The sequence below is a fragment of the Xenopus laevis genome, chromosome 1L, assembly GCF_017654675.1.
Source record: "Xenopus laevis strain J_2021 chromosome 1L, Xenopus_laevis_v10.1, whole genome shotgun sequence".
Lineage (NCBI taxonomy): Eukaryota > Metazoa > Chordata > Amphibia > Anura > Pipidae > Xenopus > Xenopus laevis.
Genome location: NC_054371.1, coordinates 91,031,994 through 91,047,986, shown reverse-complemented (window position 1 = coordinate 91,047,986; position 15,993 = coordinate 91,031,994). Strand labels below are relative to the sequence as shown.

General features: G+C 36.6%; 1 protein-coding gene across 8 annotated transcripts in view; it reads right to left on the bottom strand.

The window, feature by feature from the left end:
* Positions 1-15,619, bottom strand: part of ptpn13.L (protein tyrosine phosphatase non-receptor type 13 L homeolog) — a 147,068-nt gene extending 131,449 nt beyond the window's left edge. For 7 of the 8 annotated variants that reach the window (XM_018253163.2, XM_018253154.2, XM_018253198.2 and 4 more), the window contains exon 1: positions 15,127-15,618. The gene's annotated coding sequence lies outside the window, so the exon portion shown is untranslated. Of the gene's footprint in view, positions 1-15,126 lie in introns of all 8 variants that reach the window. The other variant, XM_018253180.2, reaches the window with a different exon arrangement.
* Positions 15,620-15,993: the final 374 nt, after the last annotated feature.

Sequence of the window (15,993 nt, the reverse complement as noted above, 5' to 3'; positions counted from 1 at the left end):
CAGAACCTTGTACAGAAAACAGAACCTTGTACTTAATCCAAGCTAAGATATAAATAATATATAAGATATAATTAATCCAGCCTATTGGGTTTATTTAATGTTTACATGATTTTCTAGTAGACTTAAGGTATGAAGATCCAAATTACGGAAAGCATTCTGGATATCAGGTCCTGTACCTGTATCTGATTTTTTTTATTATATCTTGCTCTAAACAGGGCAAAATTGAAAAATGAAATTAAAGCTACATTCTACCAACAGCACACTGAATAGCCTCTGTATAAATAAACACCTCCCTTTCTGCATGTAAAAAAATAGACTATACTTTAGGGTGTGCATTAAAGGCACTGACTGGAATTATGTGGAAACCTTATTTAGTGCACTATTTACCAGTCTTACCTATGGGGAGTGAACATGACTGTTTTGCCAAGAAGCAAAATGCTAGTTACTTTTAATTCACCTTGTTACCTCTACTACTCTCCTCATAAGAATCTTAGGCCGAGGACCATGATTTTCCACCTACACCTAACACACATTGACACACATTAAGGGGCATATTTATCAAAGGTCGAAGTTAAAAAAAACTTCGAACTTCAAATTCAAAAAGACCAACCGCATGGTGGTCAAATTTTTTGGCGAATTAGGCCCACTTCGAATCGTACTACCGTACTTCGATCGAAGTTTATTAACTTCAACCTTCGATCTCCCAAACTCCCCCAGTTGCCTCCATACAGGTTCCAGCAGGTCCCCCATAGGCTAAAACAGATCTTCGGCAGCTCTTAGGTGGCGAATGGTCGAAGTTTTAAAGAGATAGTACTTCAAAAAAATTCGACCTTCGAAATTCGAAGTTTTTTCAAATTTGAATCGAAGTTGGACTATTCCCTAGTCGAAGTACACAAAAAATAGCTCCAAATTCGAAGTTTTTCAAATTGAAACTTCACTTCAACCTTTGATAAATCTGCCCCTAAATGAAAGCAGCAGCACAAAGCAAAATTTACTCTGCTGCGGTGGATTTTATGCTAATACTTTAATGAATAACAAATGTCATTTTCTGTGCCAGTTTTGCACTTTTATTAAACTGTAAAAAAAAAAAAAAAGCATGCAGCAAGCCCCTACGCTTGTTTACAAAGATCCCTTCGTATTCTTTCATCCAAGGAAAACTCAAGAGGTATAATTATTGTACAGCTTATGACATCAAACTCATAATACAAGTAGACATGTATCCCGCAAGAAAATTATATGTTTCCAGTATGCTCACTGGAGCATTTACATCAACAAATCTATACTAACTGATAAACTATATATGTAATGCAGAATGGCTAAAGAGGCCATAGCCAAAACTATAATATACTAGCCAGAACACAACTAGAACACAATACTAGCCAGAGCACAATCTCCTAGTCTGTCTGCCTAGTTTTATTTTTACACTAAATAGTTCCTTTAAGGGTCATTATGAACATAGTGCAGTGCTGTAAATTTAATATTTTTTTTACCCACAATACAGAATTTTCCCAGAGAATCCCAGAGTAAATGTAGCCACACAGAGTTGTTCCTACCCCAACATGTCACAATTAATGCAAAGGTACCGATAAATTTGGTGCAATTTGCAGGTACCACTTTAAGAGCGAGGATGTGTTACTTAAAATCACGTTAACGTGTAAATCTTTTGGCGTAAGTCTGCTGCACCTACTGACGCAACCGCTGTGGCAAGTTGCCATGGGTCATTAAGGTTGAAGTGCGGAACTTGCACCTGTTTTTGCACTTTGCACCCTGCTTTTCCCTTTCTAATTGACCCATTATACTTCACTCAAAATCACAGTTAAAGGGACGATTTCAACATTGACTTAGGGAATAGGGTTCGTGCTGAACATTGCCTATTGTTTTCATTAGGAAATGTCTACAGTTTTTATTTTATGAACTAAACAGGGCAAAATTTAAAACTAAAGCCACGTTCTGTTTGATGATCCCAAAGAGCAAAGTCAAACAAACCAGCAGTCCACTGAAAAGCCTTTGTATAACAAACTGCTATATATTACATGTTATTTTAAACCGCTTTAATTTTTTGGTGTTACTGTTCCTAATGTATTTTCCATGTTGATTGAAAGAAGTTAAGTACACAACATACAAGGCATTTTATCACTGCCAAAGCTATAAAACATAAACCATATCCTTCGGTAATTCTAAAACAAGATCAAAGTTTAACTACATAAAGCAAAAACAACTGAAAAACCTAAAACAAATTATACATTAATTGAACTTGGCATAAAGCTGTAGAATAGCTGCTAAATACAATCCGAAATTAACTAAGTATTGTTCTTAGAAACAGAATTGCTTCTGCCATATCCTCCTTCATAGAAGTTCTTAAATTGGATCTGATTATTTTCAGTGCTTGTATTTAAAGTTATTAGTCAGAAGATTAGTAATTTTTGGCAACTCTGACTCCAGATACCCAAAACTGCTTCCGACTCCACAGCTCTATGTATTTTGTGAATCTTGTTTGTCTACACTTGCAATACTGCTAAGTAAAATATGTTGTTCTAAGAATAATTAATACTAGCAAAGAAAGGGTAATACGGAGGTGCTACTGCATAGGCAGTCAGAAATACAGGAAGACAGATGGCAGCACTGTGTAATTCCCTATTCATACTGGCAAGACTGCCTGGTATCTATAATCCCTCTGCAGCGAGATTTTCAGTAATTGGTGCTCTTATATTACACATTTATAAGTGGCAATTTAATTAGTCAACAATTTAACCCTTTTATAGGCTTATACAGTATGTAACTTGTCTACATATCAATATTTGGCTATTGCACAAAAATATGACTGTAATTATAATTCGTGAGCAGTCATAAAGGAACCACTGTAATTAACGGCCTGTTCGCATATACTTAAAATATATAAATCATATATAAAATCAATGTTCATGTATGTGTTATAGAACAGTTCTAGCTGATTAAAACAAATCATTCAATGGGTCATTCAAACAGTGGTCCATTTCAAAATATTAGTACTTTTTTGCATCACAAGCTCATGTAGGCCAAAAATAACTTTAGAACCCACCATTGTCAGATCTGCAGAAACTTCTTATAAAGCTTGCCAAAATAATAGCAATGGATGTGATGATTAATTGTCCCTTAGGCTAAAGCCAGATGTTGCCGTTTCTTGGCCTTGCATGGCGTTGGCCTGGGTGCAGATACAAGGAGCAGATTTCAGTGCAAAAAAAAAAAAATTTTCTTGTGTTTCTGCACTAAAATCTACACCATACCCAGCCTGTGTTGGCCTGTGCAGGCCAAGAAACCAATTGCTTTTGAATGGCATGAAATTGATAAGAATCCCCATCTGGGAGAACAAGGTATGGGAGGAATGCCAGAGGTGAATGGGAATATGTTAGACTATTAAGTAGGGTTGCTAGCACCAGTTGACAGTAGCCTTAAGTCCATCTCCCATAGGGTCTATTTTTAGCAATAATCAAATTTTCTCTTTTCTGCAATTATAAAACAGCACCTAATACTTTATCGTATGTTACTTATACTTTATCATAAGTTACATGAATCCATATTAATGGTAGAACAACTCTATTGAGTGTATTTAATATTTAAATATTTTTTAGTAGAGTTATGGTGTGGAAACCCCCCTTATCCGCAAATCTTCAGATCCCCAGAATTCTCTATAATGGATACCATACACACACATAATAAATAATATATATATATATATATATATATATATATATATATATATATATATATATATATATATATATATATATATATATATAGTAAACTGTAACGGAATACTGTGGTTCCATCATTTCCCATCTACTTTGTTTTCACAAGTGGGACTATACAAGGAAATTGACTTGTGGTTTACCACAACTTTGAAAAAAAGCACTAACCAAGGCAGAAAACAGAAGAGAAATATTTGTATAGGAAAGAAAATATATGCCAAAGACTGCCTGATATCAAAACCAAAAAGTAAATGTCCAGAGAAAAAGCATTTAAGTTCACTAAAAGTGGCATATGAGTGCATACTCAGTATAAAAAAAACTCTAGGAGGTGTACTCATACCTACATGTGTTTTTTGCATTCAGTGATTCAGTTATGTGATGAATAAATTAAAGAGTAAATTGTGGAGACCTGTTTTTAAGTACTCATTCATGGATATTTAGATCCTATAGGATCTAGAAACAAAGAAGAGCATTTTAACTGATCCTCCTTTAACTATTTTTATATTTTCATTGTACCTTGCCTCATGTGTGATAAATGATATTGCATACATTCCCACAAAATTCCATGTGTGCAGGCCCTAACTGGACACCCCTAAAGGCCAAGTAAAAGTAGACAGCAATGTATAGTAAAAACAGTTATGGTAGATTGCCACATTTTGTAATTTTGTAGATTGTTAAAGTATATCAGCAAATTACAAATATACCCTAAGTAACTATTGCAGTTCATCACATTATACTGCTTCTCGTCAACGAGGCATTCTACACAGACTTCCACAAAACAGAACCTTCATTTGGCACAGGGTTTTTGTGGTTACCGGGCAAAGCACACAATATGGAAGCTCCATATCATATACTGTAGGGTGCCTATTCAAAGTGAATTATCACAGACAAGACAAAAATGTGACACAGTTATTAACAGCCATAGTTTAAAGCCAATTTACTTTGTCTCTGGTCATCCCTAGTACTGATTCTCTCCAACTGCCCCAGACTGAGCTTTATTTCTCTCACCTTATGTGACTTCTAAGCCAAAGCAGGGGGTGAGGATATATGTCATCTTGCTCTTGGTAGCCGTTATAATCACTTTAAGCACTAATTAAAATGGCCATACCATACTTTTATCATTGGGAACCTATGACAAATGTATGCTACATGGGAACACTTGAATCAGTGTTTTCCTAGGTTATGCCTACAGTATTTTATAGAGGTTCAGTACTAAAGGTAAAGACCTTCCTACAGGTCTCTCAGGAGAAGGCAATATATTCTCTTTAAGGGGGTTGTTCTCCTTTTGTTTTTATTTTATTTTATTATTTGCAGTTTTTGAATTATTTAGCTTTTTGTTCAGGAGCACCACAGTTTGGAATTTCACCAGTTATCTAGTTGCTATGGTCTAATTTAAACTAGCAACCAAGCAGTGGTTTGAAAAAGAGACAAATAGACCATTCTATAACATAATAAATGTTAAACCAAAGGTGAACCACCCCTTTTAAGTCTAGTCACAACAGTAGTGGTACAATAGTTGTTTCTCTGGATATTTGTTGCCTACAGTATATCACACAGGTATTATTCTTATACTAATTTATAGTGCCAACATATTCTGCTGTGCTGTGTATAAGGGCACATAATGACTGAAAGCAAACTGATATATAATACAATGAGGGCCCTACCCACAAAGGCTTACAATCTATTTTCATTATTAGTGTTTTAAGATCAATATTATGTGATAAAAATACATATGTATTTGTTTGAACAATAACTTAAATCAATTGAATGACCAGTTATATGACTAGTATTCAGAGACAAACTGGGCCTTTTCTCTCACTATCCCCTTAGCCCCCTTCTCAAATCTGTCACAAAAAGCTTTGCTGCCTTTAAGCCCTTCAGATCATTATATTGTGTGCAAATCCCCTTTACTGGCAGATGTCTGCTTTTATGCCAATCAGTTTGCAAACTATAGCCAGAATTAATCCCACTGTCAATTTGCTGCACTTCTGAATATTCGGGAATAAGCAATTACAAAGTCGATCCACTCATTTTTGATTGTGGGGAAAACTGATTTAGACCATCTATGTTATGTTTCTTCCCTCTAAATAAAATTGGCCAAGTCTCAAGCTGGTAAAAGTAAGTTACCTTATAACTAGGGTTGCCACCTTTATTAAAAATTTTTACCGGCCAGTGGGGGGCGGGCACCAAAAGGGGGTAGTCCGTGATGCTAACAGGGGCGGAGCTACGTGGCGTGCCGCAAAAGGGGCGGAGCAACATCGCACAGCGCTGGAAAAAAGTCAAGTTCTTTGCGAATTTTGGGCAGGCCAGGTGCTTTTTTTTAAAGGGTATTACAAATTACCGGCAATTGCATTGCCGGTAAATTTGTAACACTGGCCCCGGCCTTGGCAGGTGTTTTACCGGCTAGGCCGGTAAAATACTGGCCGGGTGGCAACTCTACTTATAACTGAAGTGAAAAGCAGTTGGACATATACATTCTAATATGCATCTTCACCATGTACTGAATCTGCAGCAGTTCAATGCCTAAAGGTAGCCATACACTGCAAATTAAAGCTGCAATTTGGCAGCTTATCTGCCAGTGTATGGGGGCTTCTGATGGGTTTGATTTTTCTATTGATCGAGGACCACATCGGCTCATTGATGCGGTCCTCATCCCATTGGTGCCCAGTCTCTTCGTTGTAGTCTGATCGTTTGGCCCTAGGGCAGAATGTTCGATTAACTCAATATCGCCCTGCCGTTGGTTGGCATATCGGGGAAGTATCCGTCAATTTGGCCACCTCGTGTATGGTCACCTTAAGGCTGAATACCCCAGAGTTACCGAGGAGACCAAAAGGAGGAGGGGTGGTAAGGCAAGAGTCTGAGCTTCAGAGATAAGTGAAGATAAATGAGAATGGATTGGTGGAATACAAGGGTGAAATAATTCAGCAGTTTGAATGTACAGAATACAAGCAACTTGAAAGGGGCGAGGGGAATATGCAGATAGAAAAGCAATAAATGGAGGGAAACTGACTAAGAAGAGACAAAATGTTAGTAAAAAAAAAAGACCAAAAAAGAGAAAAAATATAACGATAATATACAATTTTTTGGGCTCCTGCAAGTATTATATTTTAGTAATGTCTCCTTGGAAAAAAAAATAAAAATGTACCGTATTTCATCAATTTCATATACATATATATTTATATATATCTGCCCCTGGTCCTCCTCAGATCCTCCCCTCTCAGCACATGCCGTTAACATCACTACCTTCAGCTGCACATTTACACAACACACACTATTTATATTTCAGTCAGTAGCCAATTAATTAATTAATCTGCATTGATGTTTATGGAATGTGGGAGAAAATTGAAAGAACCAGAGAGAAAAAACACATAGACTGTCCAGTTTAGAACCAACCTCGGGTCTCCTTTGAGAAAAAAATGAATGGGTCACAAAAAACACACAAAAATGTGCATGGCAAAAGAATCCCACAAAATTACAGATTAATTTATAAAAAGGCAACACAAAGAAGCACTGGGAATCTGGCCAAAACAAGAATAAGTACAATTTCTCTCTTTAGCATCACACAGCTAGATACAGTTTCACGAAGGTATTTTGTTTACTTTGAGTCATCATAGATCTAAATATAGAAAGAGCACTGCAAAGCATCACAACAATGACTGAACCTGATGGACATCCCCTTTCCCAATACCATTAATAGTTTACTCTTCTGGTTTCAACGTTTATGATAGAACAATATTTTCCTTAAAGGGGAACTATCGCGAAAATGAAAATTTAATATAAGCTTCAGCATACTGAAATAAGAAGCTTTGTAATTATAATCTATTAAAAATTCTGTAGCATTTCTGAAATAACCAAGTTCATCTTCACTATCCCTCTCTCAGTATCTGTTTCTCTTCATTCTGTCTTCATGCAGGAGTTGGGTGTCAGATATTCATTGACAGTTAGATCTAGGGATGCACAGAATCCAGGATTCGGTTCGGGATTCGGCCCTTTACAACTAAATTCGACCGAATCCTTCTGCCTGGCCGAACCGAATCCTAATTATCAAATTAGGGGCGGGAGGTAAATTGCGTGACTTTTTGTCACAAGACAAGGAAGTAAAAAATGTTTTCCCCTTCCCACCCCTAATTTGCATATGCAAATTAGGATTCGGTTCGGTATTTGACCAAATCTTTCGAAAGGATTTGGGGGTTCGCCGAATCCAAAATAGTGGATTCGGTGCATCCCTAGTTAGATCCAATATATCTTATAGGTGGGGTTCCTTTTACCTAGAAGGTGTATTAGAGCTCACTCTATTAAAATCACCAGACATCATGTCTCTCTACATGCAGAATGTGTACATCTGCTAGGAAAGGAGCCATTATATTGTATCATTCAACTGCTGCATGAAGACAGAATGAAGAGAAGCAGATGCTGAAAGAGGAATAGTGAATATAAACTTGATTATTTCAGAAACAATGCAGAATTTTTTATTGATTGTATTTAGAAAACTTCTTATTTTAGTACAAGGAAGCTTAAATTAAATTTAAATTTTCGTGATAGTTCCCCTTTAAAGCAAAGGCTTCCTTTCCAGAATCCCTTTGTATCTCCTCAACCAAAACAATAATTTTCCAGGCTCCTCGTTGGAAAACCCTGCCCTTATGAGCTGAAAGGGTGAAACTGGTCTGCATTTGGGGAATGTGATCAGTAGTGATGGAAGAATCTGGCCTGTTTCACTTTGCCAACAATACGCAAAATGGCGAAAATTTGCTGAAGTGCATTGAAGTCTATTGACATCAAATAGCTTTTTGACACGCAACAAATTGTGCAACAAATTTTTGATGCGCAACAAGTTTTTTCACCCATTAGTCTATGGGCATCACTTTCGCTGTGAAACTTGGTAAATAATTTTGCTCATCACTAGTGATCAGCATTACTGCTCTGGCTTGCTTTAAAACCTATTGTGTGAGGTTCAGTCTCTAGGGTATTTCATGTAAGTAGAAGATTTAGGAGTGATTCTGGTATTTACAGTATTCCCAGAATTCCTTCTACAAATATTTTTTTTACATGCTGTTTCACATATTTCTACTGAAGCTAAATCATAGTTTAGACACATTTTAATGGTGTGCTGATACAGTATACATTTTCTTAGTTAAATGCTTGCTATAGAAATGCAAGCATTTTTCTCTATGCTCTGTACAAACATTCAAAACAAGTGTTATCTCTCTTATTATATAAATTCAGTTCTGCAGTCCAATAGTAAGACTACTGCAAGTGAGTCATGTGAGATGCAGCACAGAAAGGAAGTCAAATATGCTCATATTTCGCATTTTCCATTGTGGCTGTAACCTCACAGCAGCTGTCCAACATAGCTTTGTAGGTGGATCTAAGAAGTCGCCCACAGCTCTACAGAACTGTGTGCACATACTGTGTGTGTGTTATGTGTGTGTGTGTATATATATATATATATATATATATATATATATATATATATATATATATATATATATATATATATATATATATATATATATATATACACACCACAATGAGCTGATGCACTCCAAAAAAATCACTCAATGCATGGGTGCTGGTTAAATGACATTACTGGTTGATGAAAACAAAATAAAACAAAATACTTCCTGAGGACGGCTTAAGTTGTAAGCCGAAACATTGAAATAAAATATAAACTTTTTTTTCACTATGGAAGTCCTGTGAGTGCGTTTTTTGTTGTGTTGGATATATATATATCTATATCTATATAGAGAGAGAGAGAGAGAGAGAGAGAGAGAGAGAGAGAGAGAGAGAGAGAGAGCGAGCGAGCGAGCGAGCGAGCGAGCAATGGATGTCGGCACTAACTTTAACTGTTGCATTACTTTCGTGTACATTACTTGATATGTTGAGATCAGTTGTAATTTAATATTGTAACATGATGTTAGTATGATGTAGAGAGGGATATTCTGAGACAATTTGCAATTGGTTTTCATGTTTTATAATTTGTGGTTTTTGAGTTATTTTGCTTTTTATTCAGCAGCTCTCCAGTTTGCAATCTCAGTAATCTGGTTGCTAGAGTCCAAATTCCCCTAGCAACCAGGCAATGATTTGAATAAGAGACTGGAATATGAATAGAAGAGGCTGAATAAAAAGATGTGTAATAAAAAGCAGCAATAAAAATACATTTATAGCCTTACAGAGCATTTGATTTTTAGATGGGGTCAGTGACCCCCATCTGAAAGCTGAAAAGAGTCAGAAGAAGAAGGCAAATTATGAAAAAACTATACAAAATAAATTAGAAGACCAATTGAAAAGTTGCTTAGAACAACATACTAAAAGTTAACTTAAAGGTGAACCGCCCCATTAACAGGCAGCTCTTAATCTAAGTAATTTTACATATTTGTATTTATTACAGTGCAATACAGTTTGTTTCCTCTCTTGTAATAATGTAGGTAATGTAAGTGGTAATGGCCATGCAAAAAGAGCTGTGTAAACATGAACCATATAAATAATGACATACAGACATATAGACACATCATGGACCAAAACTCCCAATTTTTTCTAGCCACACATACAGGGCAGTTGAGCTGTTTTCATGCTAGTTTGTAGGTTTCAACAGACAGGACAATCAGTTGGATATCACAGAGGTTAGACCAGTGTTTGGCTACCTTAATCCATTCCTCCAATATTTGAAAATTAGAAAGAGGAACATAGTTAACCGCCGCACAAAATTTTGAACATAAAAAAAAAATCCATCAGAAGAAACCCAGAGGTACCAGTAAGATTACTGCATACATAAATAGATTGATTACCTCACCTACACTTGCTCAAGTTAAATACCCCGTTCCACAGTAGACTGCATGACTATCTTTGCTTTTCCCCTGCACGATCTGCAGGATTTTTTGTTTAAATTGGAACTTGTTTTACACATATTGGTACAATTAAGAGGCCCAAAGTGATCAACCAAGCAGAGCAGAGTAAATTTATTTGAAAACCTTATATGATGGTGAAAATGTTTTGGCAATAAATGATTAAATAAATAATGATTAAAATGCATATTCATTTAAAAAAAACAGTACACATGGTCCTCTACTGGAAAAATGCCTCACTTTGGTAAATTTGCCCATCAATCTGCACAATTCTGTACCATCTCTAGAAAGCATGCTTTAAAAAAAAATACAAGTTGTATCTTTTGGTAGGGCTTTAGGGAGCAGATCAGATGATGCATCCGTTAATGCTCTATTGAACAAAATAGACCAAATGGTGCTTTGCTTAGAGAACAAGTAAGAGAAGGCTGAATACAGGACAACTGATTTCAAAAAAACTCTGCATTGAAAACCAGGAAGCAAAGAAAACGTTTAACTCTAGGACAAAGTAAATGCTGCATTTTCAAGCAATACACTAGTGCCACTTGATAGGACTGGAAGCTTTCCATGGGCTCTATGGGGGAATTGCTGACTTCTGAAAGAATAAATAAATACAAAAATGTTATAATGATTACAAAACAGAGCTTCAATATGAAATGTGTTTTTTTATAAAATTACATTCTTACCTACAGTATTCTGTGGCCCAGGATGGTAGTGTAACAGCTCTAGTTGCTTACCCCACAAATCAAAAGTAAATACCGGTATGTATGCAGACTAGAACTCTTTTCCTCTACTTTTATAACAATCTGATTGGTGATCCATGTGACCTTTTAAGGGGAAAACTGGTGATCAAACTTAAGGGGGTTATTTACTAAAACCTGAATTTATCTCATATTTTATTTATAAAAAACCAAGACCAAACTCCCATACCCGATTTTAGTTTATTTATTGATATAAAAACTCGATTTAATCAGATCAAGGAAAAACTCGATAAAATAAACCCGACTTGCTAACATTTTTCAGGCTTTTTTCACGAATTGCTCACATTTTTTGGGGTTTTCCGGCATTGCTCAAATTTTTTGAGTTTTTGTTCAAAATCCCTGAAAAAGTTGGATTTCCTGGCTAAACCTAGCACAGACCACAAAAACTTCAAATTGATATAGGTGCCTCTCCCATTGTCTTATACAGGACCTCAACGGTTTTGAGATGGCGGATTTTCGGATTTGGGCTTTTTGCAGCATCAGGGTATAACAAATATCAAAAAATTCGTATTTTCTAGTGAAAAAAACTAAAATTTTTCGAGATTTTTATATTCGGATTTTAATAAATAACCCCCTATATCTAACTGCAGTCACACTGATTTTTGGGAACAATGGAGGATATCTGTCAGAGGAAGCAGATTCTGATGTAACATAATGGTAAGCAACCATGTGCCTCTGGTAACAGTAATCAGCCTGCTTTGTTTTACACCAACCTTAACTTAGTTTGGAATTAAACATTCTAGCTGCATTCATGGTCTTGTTTGTTGTTAGGCTTTAAACAACACTGATTCTTATCTTCCCATTAATACAGATTAGTTCTGAACTGGCAGAAATCTAAACTGAAAGACCAGTTCTACATTCCACAGAACAAAGGCTCACTGCATTCCACACTGTTGGGAAAATGGTAATCGGATTGTCATGCAAAGGGAAAAAAGTTAACCAGTGCCACACTGTGCAGAAATACATTGAAAGTTCCATTTACCCACTTTCTGTATCCTGAAATATATATTTACATACAGTATGCCTGATGATTCATTAGTTTGACACGAGATTGACTAACAGACTAACAGATTTTATTGCCACTTCCTTGAAACCTGGATAAGTATTGCCTGCATGTGCCATTTGAAGCATAACGCAAATTCTCATCTACATTCCAAGTGTTCTAAGCACTTCCTGTACACTTTCTTATTGCTCTTCTACTAAGAAAAGTACTAGACAGGGAGTGCAAAGGTTGATTATTTCCCACAGCTACTAACCTTAGCAAATTAAATTTTTTAACTATATTAGAAACATATTCATATTTACATATGTACAAGTACATTTCTAATTTGGTTGTACATTCAAAACAGGATAGGGAAAAGAGTAGAATTTGGCAGCACGTGAACAATTTATGAATAAAACAACATTTAAAAAATATCTGTCACAGTCACAAAGAGAACTTCTTGAGATGAAAAGTAGATTACGCATTTTTTTCACTCTACTTAAACTTCAATAGCAGCCACTTGTTCCCTTAAAATATCATCAAAGCCTTCCTGGCGTGGGACAAACTAGTGGCACTATATCAGCAGAAATGGAGACCAAAACTAAATCAGAATTTCAAAAACGACTTTATAAAAACCCTTGTGTTCTCAGAATGTGTCTTTGATCTTGTACGGACTATAAACTGTGACAGTCTTGAAACTTTATCCTGCCATGTGACAAAATGTAATTTGCCATTCCATAAAAATGCCATCTACGCACTGCAAGGTATTTAATGAGGCATGGAAAGTATTCCAAACTTGGTCTTTTGTCATGGGATTTTGTTCTGCAGGTTTAATGTTTACCACATAGTGGCTATGTCAGATATTTAACCAAGAAGATATTTCAAATTTGGAAACAGAAGTAGTTGTAGCTCTGCTCTCGTTACAGGCCATTTAAACAGACCAATGACAGCCCCAGCCTCCGATGGACAGATGCAGCATTCCCTGTTGTCTTCTGAGAGACTTAGGTACTGGCATTTTTTTGCAGAATTAGGAACTTTCCATAATACATACATTTCCACAATAAATACACACTATGAAAACATATGAACATCCCTGTAAGTATTTACACTGACATTAATGTATACTATTTAAGTTGCTTAACTAAATGAATGTATATTGGGCCTACTCTGAGTGTGCAGACCTGCTGTTTGGGAACCACTGATTTCAGAATGCATCTGAGAAATGAGGGGGTAATGAGCAGATCATATTAATGTTCTCTGTTCACACAAATGTGACAATGCCACAAATTTACTCATGCACATACAATTTCCTGTGACTGTGGAAAACACATATTTAATATGTAGTAGTAGAGGAGACATTGGTTAAAAAACTATTTAAAGGAAGTGGTCTTAAATAAATGTATTTGCAATAAACTTTTGTTTAAAGGGTGCATACATTCACACCCCACTACTGAAACTCATTGTTTGAAGTTCTGTATTCGTTTTTATTTTTTTTTAACAAATCTCCATAATGAAGTGCTAATGTAAATTGCCTTTGTAGGAACTTTTAAATTCAGGATACAATTGTTTAAATAGTTATTTATTTAAAAGAAACCCCCAGATTATCACCCTTTAGACCAGGGATCCCCAACTTTTTGAACCTGTGAGCAACATTCAGAAGTAAAAGGAGTTGGGGAGCACCGCAAGCATGAAAAATTTTCTTGGGGTGCCAAATAAGGGCTGTAATTGGCCATTTGGTAGCCCCTATGTGGATTGTCAACCTACATTGAGGCTCTGTTTGGCAGTGCATCTGGTTTTTATACAACCAAAACTTGCCTCCAAGCCTGGAATTCAAAAATAAGCTCCGCTTTGAGGCCTCTGGGAGCAACACCCAAGGGGTTGGAGAGCAACATGTTGCTCACGAGCTACTGGTTGGGGATCACTGCTTTAGACCCTAGAGTCAACAGATTTGTACATTTTTGTCACCACAGCACGTTTTTGTAAAGGATCATGGAACAGCAAAGAAAAATAAAAACATTCCCTTATTCCGCAGACAGCTCTTAACAACAGCACCTCAGCCAACAGACAGGAATGTGCAAAATATACATATATTTTTAGTTAATATATATGCAGCAGACTGTTAATAAATTAACTGTACAGCCTTAACTTCACCTCAAACCAGTTACTAAATGCAGTAATAAAGTATAAAGTAATATTTAGACCCAAATACATGAAGTTGAAGAGATGAAGCTTGTGCAATGCTCATTCCATTGCCGATCTATGGATTTGTTTATAGTGGAAACAAAATAAAACCAGCAAGCTTTAGTCCAAAACAAAAACAAGGTTATACTATGGGAGAGGGTTAAAATAACTGTAAGCAACAAGTGCTTCAATTCCTCCTGCGTTGTCTAAAATGAAAACCATAATATCGACCAGTGCCAACATAAACAAACCAGTAAGGTATGCAAGCAATTCTTTCAATTAAAGTGAAATGTGCCTAAAGATATAAATCAGAGACATTATACAAGCATTTTTAGTATTGTTATTTTCTTTGTTTTTTTTTTACTTTTCTCCATTCTTGTTTCACGGCTACCTGGTCCTAGTAAAGTATATTTTGTTAGGTTTTAAATCATCTACCTTCTTAATGTCCTTTCAATTTCTTCTTCAGTCTAGCACTCAAATCGCTGCTTGCCCTGTTGTGCAACAGTTTCACCTCAAGGCAGACAAACAAGATGCATAGGCAGAAATGCAAAAGACTGCTAAAAGTTAGTCATTTTGTGTACAATATGCTGACGATTAACGTTCACTGTAGTTACCTATGAAATAATCCCAATACTTACCCCTTGGTTATGGTCCAGCGAGGCAGCAAATGGCAGATGATGTCAGAAAGTATTATATAATTTCAAGTTATCTTTGCTCTGCCCAAGCAGTAGGTATGAGTTGCCCTGCTGTCTCCTATGGGGTTGCTGATCTGAGATCAGGGGCTGGAGGGAAAAGCATCCAGAAAGGAATCAAGCGCATCTCCTTAGCAGGAGCGGTCAGCGGCCTCCAAATATTCAGCCTAGGGACAGTAGAACATGCACGAGTTGCATTACGGCGAGGGTAGAATCCGAGTTCAGAAACTGCTGGGGAAAGCGATTCGACTATGTTAAAAGCCGAGCCAGTCTCGAGCACTCTTCACTCGCAGCAACAGCAGAAACTCTTTTGTTTTCTCAAGCTGTTCCCTCACAGTGCGTTGTGTGCTGGGCTTGTAACCATTGAAACGGAGACACACACGGGCTGCCTATCAAATTGTTCCTTTCTCCCACTGACTTAAAACCCTCCTCCTCGCTCCTAAAGCTCGGGAAAATGAGGGGTGTGTATCTTAGCTTACTAGCGCCATCTTCTGCTTGTTTATTCTGTGCAACTTTCTTGGAACTGGAATTTGGCCGGGGGACCTTTGCATAATGACAGTTACACAGTGATTGCATTGGGAAGGGATGCCAACCCCGAACCCCCCACTTTTTTGTGAAATAGCAACCCCTCAGGGCATGGGGAAAAGTTTTGAATCCGGGAACTTTCCCAGGAGCTTTATTTTGCTCCTCCCCACATCTGCATGCAAATAAAATAGGCTAAAAAGCTCAAGGAAAAAGCTCATACAGAAGATAAAAGGAGAGAAACGATTGCTTGGAGAGAAGTAGTAAAGAGATTGAGAAGTATTATAGATG